The following is a 13,522-nucleotide window of genomic DNA, read 5'->3' on the forward strand; positions in this document are numbered from 1 at the left end:
AAGGATTTAATCGTTCGATCGAACGATTATTCCTTCGATCGTTCGATCTAAGTATTTGATATTCGAAGTTGAAGGATTTTCATTCCCAGTCGAATATCTAGGGTTAATTAACCCTCGATATATTCGACCCTTGATGAATTTGCCCCTTAATGTATAGTAAATACTATGGGGCAAATTCACTAAGCGCCGAAGCGCCGAACGCTAGCGTCAATTCGCTAGTGTTACTTCGCATCCTTATGCCTAGCGAATTTTCACTACGGACGTAACTACGCAAATTCACTAACGCGCGCAGTGTACTGAACGCTACCTTTTACGCTAGACTTCCTTCGCCACCTCAGACCAGGCGAAGTTTCTAAGTCCCAAAAAACGCTGGCGTGTTTTCTATATTATGGGTGATAGGCTGAAAAAGATCGAAAAATTTTTTGGGGCTCCCCTCCTTCCCCCCTACATTTCCTAACTCATGGCAACTTAACTATACAGTGGGCACATGTGTAGGGCAAAAAAAAAAAATTTATTTGATGTTTTGAAGGTTTCCCAGGCATTTGTAGTGATTCTACGTATTCCTCCATTGAAATCTGAATTTGGCGCCGTATGCAAATTAACCTTCGCTAGCGTAACTTCGCTTCACTTAGCGAATCAACTCTAGCGCAACTTCGCAACCTTACGCTACCCCTGTGCGCAACTTCGGATTTTAGTGAATTTGTGGAGCGCTGGCGAAACTACGCCTAGCGAAGTGTGGCGAAGTGCGGCGAAGTTGCGCCTGGCGCAACTACGAATCTTAGTGAATTTGCCCCTATGTTTTTAGTACTTTAGGACTTACTGTATGTTTTAATGGCTGATATACAAGTAAAAACACAAATATTAGAAATGATTTAATTTAAATGACTATATACAAAATAGAATAAAGAAGGCGCACACCCTTCAGCCAAAACTGTGGGGTGCTAATCCATAGGGGACTCCCCGTGAGGGTCTCCAAGAGGGAATACAAATATTCCAAAAAATGGATTGCACACCCTATTCCAAAAATAATGAATTTATTACAAAAAGGCAAAAAATAAGAAAAAAATCACCTCTTTATATAATTTTTGTGTAATTTTGTAATTGTTTCTTATTTTTTGCCTTTTTGTAATAAATTCATTATTTTTGGAATTGGGTGTGCAATCCATTTTTTGGAATATTAATTTAAATGACTGTCTGATGCTATACTGTTTGTGTTGAAATGTTTTCTGTGAAATGGAAGCACAGGTTTAAATGCGGTTTATTTAACCATCTTAAAATGCTGCCTAAATAAAGCCCCTCCCAGTGATGTGGGCAACTTGCGTTTTTCCTGGAAATGAGTTGCGTCTATAACCACTTCCGTTACAGGTACTATATACACTTTTGTATAGTTGCACTTGGTGCTGCTCAGTCCTTCCTGCCTTCTGTTCTGAATTGGGCACTGCTAATTCTATTGATGACGGGGGGGACTCTAGAGCTTCCAATACCACCTAACCAGGCAGTAGCTCCAGGGTTTCCATTGTAACCAGCGTCAATAGGTGTAGCACACTTGTGCCTAAAGAATCAGGCGCAGACATCCCTTGCGAGATAAACACTGGACTTGAAAATATTTGGCTCAACTGCACTCCGATTAGCGAAAAATGCATATACAGTCATGTCAGTGCCTAATCAGATGCACCGTAGTATTGCATCAAGCAGAAGCGATCCTAGAGGGGGGCGGGCCCTGGTGCGTGACGCACAGCCGGGCCCCGCCCAGCTCCGTACGGCCGCATTTGGCCGCATTTGTTGTGGCGCATGGACTGCCGGGGGCCCCTGAGGGGGTGCGGGCCCTGGCCCGCTCTCACCCCCTGCTCCCCCGGTAGTTCCGCCACTGGCATCAAGTGAATCGTCCATTTGTCAGCAATGATGTCTGAATTCCAGGGAAAAATCAGGATCATATTTAAAGATTTTGCGCCCATAGTCCCAGGGCCGGATTTGTGGAAAGGCCACCAAGGACCAGACCTAGGGCGGCAAGATTTTAGGGGCAGCATGCTGCCCAACCACACCCACATTGGTTAAGAAACACAGTGGACGTGCAGGAGATAAAATAGTTTTTGCGCCAATCCCCATATAATTGAAATTTGCACAAATAAAAGGGAGGGGATGGGGGTGACAAATGACAGCGGGCCAATCACTCACACCCCCCCTCGCACCTTCTCCCACCACTCACAATCCCTCTCGTCAAGCACTGGAGCTTCCTCTACTCCGACATGATCAATCACTTCCCCTAGGTCTACCCTCCAAGCCCACACCCCTTCCCCCACCCCTCACAACCCCTCACAACCGCATAGCTGTCTCTGATCCAATGCAATAATTTGCTTTCACTGGAAACTAGCTGATGGGATATTCAAAATCCCCCCCCCCCAGTGGCAATGCGAGGCAGTGGGTGGCATGTTGCCCCTAAATTTTTGCTGTTCTAGGCCCAGACCTGGGGAAGGTGCTGCAATGTGAAAAAGAATTCACACCGCTGCTAATCTAATTAAATACGTGACTGAAAGAAGGAAAAATGTATTCCTGCAATAATATAATTGGAAACAGTTGTTGAAATGACAAAAAGGTACAAAAGCTGTGTTTCTTGGCATGGTTTCCTGCTGTCTATAGTACAAATATGGACAGGCGTTTGGTGGAAAACTCAGAGAACCGTTTATATTTCTCAATACGGATGTGACATTTGCAGAAATGATTCGCACTCAAATGCCTAAGTACATCTCTGCTTGTGGTGCTGAGGAAATGCAGGTATCAGAAAAATTGAAAGTTAATTGAGTTGGATTTTCTCATGCACAGTGCTGACTGTGAGGATAGTATAATACACATACATAAAAAATGCAGCAAGTGTGTGTAATAAAAAAACCTATAGAAACACACTATATGACTAGTTATGAACAAATCTGTCCCGTTTTGCCGAAAAATTAGTGAAATGCATTGAAGTCAATGTGCTTTTTAGTGATGGGCGAATTTATTTGAAAAAACGGACGCCGGCGCCAAAAACGGGCGCCGGTGTCAAAAACGCCCATCACTAGTGCTTTTAAGTAATTTTGACGTGCGACAATTTTGCAGAGAGCGACAATTTTTATTTGCGCAACTCTTTTGTCCAAATGTGTTGAAGTCAATGGGGCTCAAATAATTTTGGCACGCGACAATTTTTATACACGCATCTATTTTTACATGCAAGACTTTTTTATATAAATTCAATAATGTCAATAGGCATCTGAATAATCTTGACGTACATCGATTTTTTTTGACACAGCAAATTTTTCGCTGCAGTTTTGCGAAAACATTCACAGTCACCGATGTGCGGTAATTCACTACAGATCCATGCCTGGCGAATAAATTCCCCCATCACTATATATGACCAGATATAATTCAGATACCGACCTGTCGAAAATATCTCATTCCCAAAAGAAGGGTTTTCATATGATGTTGCTATAACAGCCTCTGCTCTTCTGGGGAGGGTTCCACTAGATGCCGGAACATTGTTGGTAGGATTGTTTCCATTCAGCCATAAGATCATTAGTGAAGTCGGGCATTGATGTTGAGGATCAGGCCTAGCTCATGGTTGGCATTCCAATTAATCCCACGGATGGCATGAGGTTAGGGGTAATATTGTGCTGAAATGAAAGGGCCTTCCTCAAACTCTTGCCACAAAGTAGGAAGCGCCGAATTCCAAAGAATGTAATTTTTTTACTGTAGCCTTGAAGGAGAACTAAAGCCTAACTAAAGAAGTAACTAGAAATGTTGTACATTATGTTTTGGGCTTCTGTACCAGCCCAAGGCAACCACAGCCCTTTAGCAGTAAAGATCTGTGTCTCCAAAGATGCCCCAGTAGCTCCCCATCTTCTTTTCTGCTGATTCACCGCACATGCTCTATGCTGCTGTCACTGAGCTTAGGGACTCACTCACAATATACAGTATATAAAGAATAGAAAGTTCACAATATAAGGCTGATTAGTAATAAATACAGATAATTACATGCCAGCTCAGAAACCATTTATTGTTATTATTATTAACATGTATTTTTAGAGGGCCAACATATTGTAATTAGCATCAGAATTTAGCCTTGTAGCTTTATAGAAAACCCTCATTTTCTGCTGGATAATTAGTGACGACCCCTAAGCTTAGCTTCTCAACTGCTGCTCAGAGCCCACTGAGCATGTGAGTGTCACAGACACTTTCCAAGATGGTGACCCCCTGTGACAAGTTTGAAGTCCTGGATCATTGCTGCTATTGACAAGCTGAAACTTTAGCCTCGTGCAATAAATTCAGTATATTAAATATGGCATATTGAGCTATATTAATTTTTAGATTTTAGTTCCCGTTTACAGTTTACTTTCAATTGAACCATGAACCCCAATCAAACCATTAGAAAACAACCCCAGAACATTTTTTCTCTCTCAATGTCAGCATTGTTCTGACCTCCAGGTATCTGCCAAACCCAGACCTTTCTGTTAGACTGCCAGATGTTGAAATGCCATTTATCACACCAGAGGATCCAATGGTGGTGACTTAAAGGACTCCAGCCAACGTATGCCATTGCACGGGCAGATGTTAGGTTTGTCTGCCTCTGATCCCTTATAGAAACTGCACACTCCCTATGAATAGTTCCAGCTACTTCTAATTTTTCTTTTCATTTTGATTTTCTGTAGGAGTAAAGAAGCCGCCACTGCTTCAATAAGCTCCAGTAACAAATGGTAGTGAGAGACTGGATAGGAGAGTAATGTGTTCATTCAGTTTGAGGAATTTCGGTGGATAGATAGTGTTGAACACAGTGGATTGATGTGAGATTCTCTGCAGAGAATGATTGTTGTTCTTCACTAAGACAAAGGAAGTTTTAAGAGCTAACATGAACACTGTGTTTATATTCCATGCTTAGAATTCAAAGCGGGTCCTACAGCATCATTGGACATTCTCTGGCAACCCCCCACCATTTACACTTAAGGGGCCCATTTACTTAGTTCGAGTGAAGGAATAGAGGAAAAATAGTTCGAATTTCAAATGGTCGAATATGGAAACTTCGCCCATCGAATGGGCTACTTCGACCTTCGACTACGACCTTCGACTTTGAATCGAATGATTCGAACTAAAAATCGTTTGACTATTAGACCATTCGATAGTCGAAGTACTGTCTCTTTAAAAAATTTTCGACCCCCTAGTTCGCCACCTAATACCTACCGAGGCCAATGTCACCTATGGGGAAGGTCCCCATAGGCTTCCTAACAATTTCCTGATTGAAGGAATATCCTTCGATCGATGGATTAAAATCCTTGGAATCGTTCGATTCGAAGGATTTAATCGTACGATCGAACGATTATCACTTTCAATCGTAGGAATATCGCAAAATCCTTTGACTTCGATATTCGAAGTCGAAGGATTTTACTTTGACGGTCGAATATCGAGGGTTAATTAACCCTCGATATTCGACCCTAGGTAAATGTGCCCCTTAAATCTTGCCATGATGATGTTGCTAGTAAGAAGAACATAGTAGAATATGTCTACATAGGGGAACGTGTCACCCAAAACCGCCATTTTCATCTCCATTTCTACAATGTGGAATTGTTTTAGTTACACTGTTTAGACCCCCCTACATTTTCAGACTTATTTGTTATCATTTGTCTGTAGTTTCCTGGATGTATATTTAATGCAGAGTTTTCTGGTTAATAACTTCTGTATAAAGTTGGTATAAAATGACATCAAGACTCAGCAGACACCACACATCAATGTGCTAAGCAATCTACACTTTAGAAAGGAATTCTATTACCCAGTGCCTTAGGAAAGTAGACTTTTGCATTAGTTGGAGGTTGCCCGAGGCAGCCTTTAGGGAGTCCCTGCAACAGCTGATCAAGGGGTAGGAATCTGACCCCCAAGCTGTGCTGACAGACAAGTGCTGTATTGTGACTGCTTCAGTGCAACAGAGACGTGCTGCTCCACTTTGAAATATAAATTTAATAAACTCTCACAATGTACTAACTATCTACTTTGCTCAGTCACATGATTCTTTATCCACATAGCCTACATTAAATAGGAACCTACATCAGACGTTCTGCAGGTTAATTACAAATAAGCTTTTTCTGTCAAATCTTAATATTTCTGCTATAATTTTTACTAGTCATTATACCCCTATGATGTTTCTTTTCATCGTACACATCATATCATACAGAATATCATATAGAATAATGTAACAAGATTGAAAGAGTCATAGTTGGACTGGGGGTTCCAGCCCACCCCCGGATTTCAGGTTGGGCGACCCTAGGCCCTTGTGTCCTATTGCTCCACGCCAGTACCTCCCCCAGCGAGTATGCCCACAGGAGTATGCATCCCCAGTGCTCCTTAGATTGTGGTTGGACAGCATTCTGCCACTAAAATCTTGCTGCCCCAAATTCGCCGCGAATTTGCACCTGGCGAATAAATTCGCCCATCACTAATAATCTAGCAATTGTTGGAGAATTCTAAATAGTCTGAGCCAGACCAAGTGAGTACCCAATCCTTGCTAGGAATAGATAGAGAAATACTGTAGATAGAGGATGTTAATAGCTTGCTTTAGAAGTGACAGTTTGATAGAGTTAGCTAGCAAGGACAGCCTGCGTCCCGATGAGGAGTTTCGTTTTGTGACGCTAACAGGGGGCGAATGTGCGCCAGACAGGGAAGAGAGAATGTAGGGCCTAGGTTAGTGGCAGCCTAGTGGGACCATTGTGGGCAATGGTTTAGAGAAATCTTGGACAATGTGGGGCCCATTCACCAAGCTCGGGCGAATGAATAGAGGGAAAAAAAGCTCGAATTTCGAGTAGTTTTTTGTGGTACTCGACTATCGGATTGGCGTAAATTCGTCTGAGTAGAATGATTCAAATAGATCGAGCGCAAAAACGCTGCGACTATTCGCCCATTCGATAGTCAAAGTATTTTTTAAAAATACTTCGACTGCCTACTTCGCCACCTAAAACCTACCGAATTGCTTTAAAAGCCTATGGGAAAGTCCCATAGGCTTGTTTTCCAAGTTTTTGATCGAATAAAAAGGCATTCGATCGAATGAAAATCCTTCGAGCGAATAATCGATCGATCGACTATTTGCCTGGCGAATATTCGCCAATTCGACTATTCGCCAGCGCGTAAATTGGCCCGAATTGCCTACTCGATTCTATTTCCCAGTCGAATTTCGAGGGATTTAACCCCTCAAAATTTGACCCTTGATACATCTGCCCCTGTGTGTAGACACTGCAGAGATGAAGGGAGAAGAGTTTTGGAGAGGAGACCCGATGTCAAGGCTAATGGCCATGAGCATTTCTACACAACAAGGATCCTGGAGGCTTCAGGGAGACACACTGTGTGAATGTGTGTGACAGAAGGATCGTGAGAGGATCTCCTTGAAATTTTATTTGAGTTACCCTGAGTAACTTATGGATGGTTTAATAAGAAAAAGAATTTTTGAGTTTTGTGTTTAATATAAAAAGGACTTTTATCATACAGCTTTTTATGTCTGGCTGGCAGGTCCCCTTTAAATGACAGTTTATACCTGCCTCTGAGATGATTATACAGGTATGGGACCTGTATCCAGAATGCTCGAGACCTAGTGTTTTCTGGATAAAAAATCTTTCAGGAATTAGCTTCCCCATTCTTTAAGTCTACTAAGGAATCATTTCAGCATTAATTAAACCCATTATAATTATCCTGTATCCAAGAAGGGTTAGTTGTATATTAGTTGGATCAAATGTAAATTTAAAATGTAGTCTATGGAAGACAGCCTTCCAGTAATTCAGAACTTCTGGAAAACGGGTTTCCAGACAATGGATCCCGTACCTGTACCGTATTTTGTCAGCCACGCATAATATATGCCTAGGTATTTAAACACTGTTGACCCTTAAGATCTGGAAATTCTTATTTAGGAGCTTTATAAAACAGACCTCAATAATGTGTTTTTATTATTTTAAACCTGATTACTCCAAAATATCACCAAGAAAACGTAAAGTTGCACTGTCCGCTTATAAAGTGAACATATGTCAAGAGAGAGGCTTTAATTCTTGAGCAGAACTGTCCTCCAGTTTTATGAAGCTTTTCACAGCTTTCTGCTGAGGCCATTAGTTTCCAGGGTTGGATATCTAAACACTTCAGGATGAAGAAAAGGGGATAAAACAATAGTACTCGGTCAGAGTATTCCTAGAGGGCCAAGGTTTCACTTCACATCACACCGTCCGTCAGTGATTTGGTAATTGGTCACTGCTACAGCAATCTCGGCTTGACTTTATTAGCTTTTTTTTTATTGCGCCTTTTCCACCGAGGACAGAAAAATCAGACACGCGGAAGCACATCAAGGGTTTTTATTCTGCGCAGCACTATTGGATGCAGAAGATCATGTTAATCGACATCTGTTCAATCTCACTCTGGTGTGCCACTTCTAATGTATTTCTCATACAACCAACAGATTCCTTTATTTTACAATTTATTGCCCTAAACTGTTTAACCACTCTGCTGTTTTCTACAGCGCTTCCCCTTTTGGGAAAATATAGGTTTATTGTTAGTAGTAAAGGTACGAACATTGATTTTGTATCCGTCTCATTCTGTTGCATCAAACAAGAAAGGGGTTATTTTTTTTTACTTTCAAGGCAGTTTGGAAAGTACAAAAATTGGGCACAATTCACCATTTATTTTATTTTTCTTTGCAAATTGCTTACCGTTTTCTTCAATGCCACTCAAGCCCCATTTTACCCCAGGGGCAAATTTACCTAGGGTCGAATATCGAGGGTTAATTAACCCTCGATATTCGACTGCCGAATTGAAATCCTTCAACTTCGAATATCGAAGTCGAAGGATTTAGCGCAATACGATTAAATCCTTTGAATCGAACAATTCGAAGGATTTTAATCCAATGATCGAACGAAATTCCTTCAATCAAAAAAACCTTGGAAAGCCTATGGGGACCTTCCCCATAGGCTAACATTGGCCTCGGTAGGTTTTAGGTGGCGAACTAGGGGGTCGAAGTTTTTTTTAAAGAGACAGTACTTCGACTATCAAACATTCGAAATTCAAACTATTTTTCCTCTATTCCTTCACTCGAACGAAGTAAATGGGCCCGCTATTGTATATATTCATGGGGATTCCAAAGAAATTGGTGTGCTGGTGATATTCTTCATATAGTCATGAGGGGCCAGAGGCAGCAGCATTTAGATATCTCCCTATCATACGTTAGCTTGTGAGTTATTTAGGTAGAGAATGGCAGTGGATGAAGGCCACGATGGAGTCCTGTCCTTACTACCTGCCCTAAGGGTAGGGTTAACTTGCACCAGCCTACACTGCAATCAGCACCTTGCTCTTAATTTTTGAACTGGGCAGAGGTGCAAAGTACAGCCAAACTTGGGGGAGGTGCACCCTTAGTTCTCTTGCATGTCTACCCTACGTCTTTGAAAATGACCTCTAATATGTCAAATAAGTTCAATAACACTCCACACAGTCATTGATGAGCTGCAAAACTTGGCATCCTTTAACAAATGAACTAGAGTTAAACTACTAGGGCAGGAACATTGTTTTTTTTTTTAACCTTCTCTACACGGTCAGCTGCCTCCTTTTAAATGCAAAAATCATCCCAATGAGAACTCTACCTGATCTGTGTAAGTCTGGCTCAAGATTCTAACAACTGGAGCTGGAAGGGATTTAGGGTTGGGATAGTGCTCACCTTTCTGTGTCTCTTGCTAGAGTATTTGGGTGTACGTTCGTATCTAGAAGAATAAGCAGGGCAAAAATAAGCCGCTAGCAACAAACGAGGTTGTGAGTTTTTCTCCAAAAGAATAACAAAAATGTAATTAAAAGTACAAGCCATTTATTAGGACAAACAGGTGAAGGCCTAACGCATCTCTTGCCTGTTGGGGCACTAACTCATAGGCTTACTCATAGCCTATGAGTTAGCGCCCCAACAGGCATGAAACGCATTAGGCCTTCACCTGTTTCTTCTAATAAATGGCTTGTACTTTTAATTACATTTTTGTTATTCTTTTGGAGAAAAACTCACAAATTTGTTTGTTGCTATTTGTTTATGCACCTGTAGACTGGGGTGAACTGTGAGTATACTTTTCTCCTCCTTTTTTCACTGCCCCCGCGATTAGTTACTAATTTACAGCAGTGCTGGCATTGGAAACTTGCATCAATTCTGCTATTTTTTCAAAAATTAGCAGCTCCCAACTTACCATCTGATTCATGCTAATGATTAAGGGAGTAAGAGCCCCAAGACATTTGATCCTCTTGTCTGTTAAAGTGGAAACAATAAAGGCTTTTATTTTTTTCTACTTTATTTGGAGTAAGTGCTGCTGTTGAGGTGTACTTTCTTATTTCTCTGATCCCTCAGGACACTTTGTACCTGTTATTAAAGAATTATTAAACCCTAAAAATGAATATGGCCAAAATTGCCATATTTTATATAATAAAATTGCGCCAGACTGAATTTTCAGCTTGTCAATAGCAGCAATGATCCAGGACTTCAAACTTGTCACAGGGGGTCACCATCTTGGAAAGTGTCTGTGACACTCACATTCTCAGTGGGCTCTGAGCAGCTGTTGAGAAGCTAAGCTTAGGGCTCGTCACTAATTATCCAGCAGAAAATGAGCTTCCCTTGTAATATAAGCTGATGCTACAGGGCTGATTATTAAATTCTGATGCTAATTGCACTGGTTTCTGTGCTGCCATGTAGTAATTATCTGTATTACTTACTAATCAGCCTTATATTGTGACATTTCTATTCTATGTGTACTGTATATTGTGAGTGGGTCCCTAAGCTCAGTAAGTGACAGCAGCACAGAGTATGTGCAGTGAATCAGCAGAAAAGAAGATGGGGAGCTACTGGGGCATCTTTGGAGACACAGATCTTTACCGCTAAAGGGCTGTGGTTGCCTTGGGCTGGTGCAGTAGCCCCAAAACATCATGTACAACATTTCTGCCCTATTGTGTCAGTTAAAGGAATTTTTCAGGGTAAAAATAAAAACTGGGTAAATAGATAGGCTGTGTTTCTAATATAGTTAGTTAGCCAAAAACTTAATCTATAAAGGCTGACGTGACTGGATGTCTAACAGAACAGAACTCTACTTCCTGCTCACTTGGTTTCCACTGATTGGGTACCAGGCAGTAACCAATCAGTGACTTGAGGGAGGGGCACATAGGTCATAACTGTTGCTTTTGAATCTGAGCTGAATGCTGAATTGCAAACTCACTGAACAGTTATGTCCCATGTGGCCTCCCTTCAAGTCGCTGACTAACTCAAGTTAGAGAGCTGAAAAGCAGGAAGTAGTGTTCTGGCTATTATGTTACGCATCCAGTCACTCCAGCCTTTATACATTACATCTTTGGCTAACTAATTAAATTAGAAACATTTTTTACTTTGCACAGCCTATCTATTTACCCATTTTTATTTGTACACTGAACTGTTCCTTTAAGCTTTAGTTCTCCTTTAAGCCCTAACCATGCAACCCTGCTCTCCCTTTTAATGTTTAATTTATCATATAATTTCATAAAACAAAAACTATACAAGTTCCCTATGTAAGATAAGATGATGGAAATAATGATGGAAAGCATTTATATTAAATAATCCATCTACTTGAGAGAACAAGAAGGTGCTATGGGACAGATTCTTGGAGGGGTTGGATCCCCTTTAAATGTCATTTATAAAGTACAAACCTGGTCTATAGTCTTAGCCTGTGCTGCTTTATGCATAAAGGAAAGGTCACACCAGAAGATGCATTTAAGGATAATGATCCCTTAAGGGGGAATGTAATAAAAGTTGTAAACTAAACAAAATGTTAAGAATGAAAAATAATATTTTATAGCATAATATTGTTTGTAAGCCAGTTATTACATTCATTGTGCATAACCATTTTTTAGATCTGCTTGAAGGTGGCTATTTTTTTTTTCTGAATGAAATGTTATTACATATTACACTGAGCACCGGCTGGTACAAACATGGAATTTGTTCTGTAGTTGACTTGCTAAATCAAATGACAAATTGTCAAAGCAAATTAACACTGTGTATACTTTTATTTCATTCTCCCAAAAACTTTAAGGAATACTGTGTTATTTCTCAGTAGTATGATTTTTTTTTAATTCAAACATGTATTTGATTATCTAGGGAGTTTTGAATATTATTTTGATTTCCAGTAAACCAAAAATGACCAACTTTGAGGGACTTTGATTATCAACAGATAAAAGATGGCTGACCCCTTCTGAAACCTAATGAAAAAAAGCATGCTTACAACTATACAGTATGGGGCAGATTTATCAAAGGTCGAAGTGAAAATTCGAATTAAAAAAATTAAAATTTCGAGCTAATTTTTTTGTACTTTCACTAGGCAATAGTCGAATTCGATTAGAATTTGAAAAAAAAATTGAAAACTAGAATATCTAAATTTATCATGTACTGTCTCTTTAAAAATTCGACTTTAACTATTCCCCATCTAAAACCTGCAGAATTGTTGTTTTAGCCTATGGGGGACCTCATTGAACCTATTTGGAGTCAATTGGTGGACTAAAAAATCGAAGGGGGTTTTTTTTTGGAAAAACTTCGAATCGTGCGATTCTAATGTGCTATTACTTTGAATCATACGATTAGAATTCGATCGGAAACAGACCAAATAGATCGAAAACTGACCTATTTAGCCAAAAAAACTTTGATTTTTTTTTTTTATAAATTTCGGTTGGTCTTTTTGAATTCGAATTTCAAAGTTTTTTCAATTCAAAATTCGTACCTTAATAAATCTGCCCCTTTTTGTTTTAACAATTATTTAAAATTTTAACAGTTGTGATTTTGGATAGAAAAAAACGAAGCAACTAAAAGCTGCCAGGTTTTTTTTAAGGAAAGCGTCTCTGAAGATTTTAAGTGCCTTTATGTTTGAGGTTTTATTTCAAGCTCATTAAAACAGACTGGATTATATAGACTTATTGAAAATACATGGAATAATGAGATTTTCTATTGCAAGGGACTAGTTATGAGCAAATCTGGCCCATTTTGCTTTGCCAAAAAATTTGTAAAACTGCTTAAAAATTAGCGAAATGGCAAAAAAGTTTGCAAAACGCATTAAAGAATATGGGCGACTTTTTTGTAGCAAAATATATTAGAGGTTATGGGCGACTTTTATACTAACTCCAATTGCATTAAATGCAATGGGTAGTGATGGGCGAATTTGGGGCGTTTTGCCGAAAAATTTGTAAATTTCCCATGAAATTCGCGAAATGGCGCCGGCGTCAGTTTTTTTGATGCAGGTGTAAATTCGATGGCGAAAGTTTTTGCTGATTTATTCGGCGGCGTCGAATCGCGGGAATTCGCCGCAAATTTGCGCCTGCTGAATAAATTTGCCCATCACTAGCAATGGGCATTTTTTTTTTTCTTAATTTATTTCTCCCTCCAAAGGCATTGGTAATGGGCATTTTTGCAAACTCCAACTGCAATGGGCATTTTTTCCCCAAGTTTTTTTCTCATTCAAAATACATGGGAGTGAATGGGCCTTTTTTCATGTTTTTTTTT

Source organism: Xenopus laevis, chromosome 7L (assembly GCF_017654675.1).
Source record: "Xenopus laevis strain J_2021 chromosome 7L, Xenopus_laevis_v10.1, whole genome shotgun sequence".
Classification (NCBI taxonomy): domain Eukaryota; kingdom Metazoa; phylum Chordata; class Amphibia; order Anura; family Pipidae; genus Xenopus; species Xenopus laevis.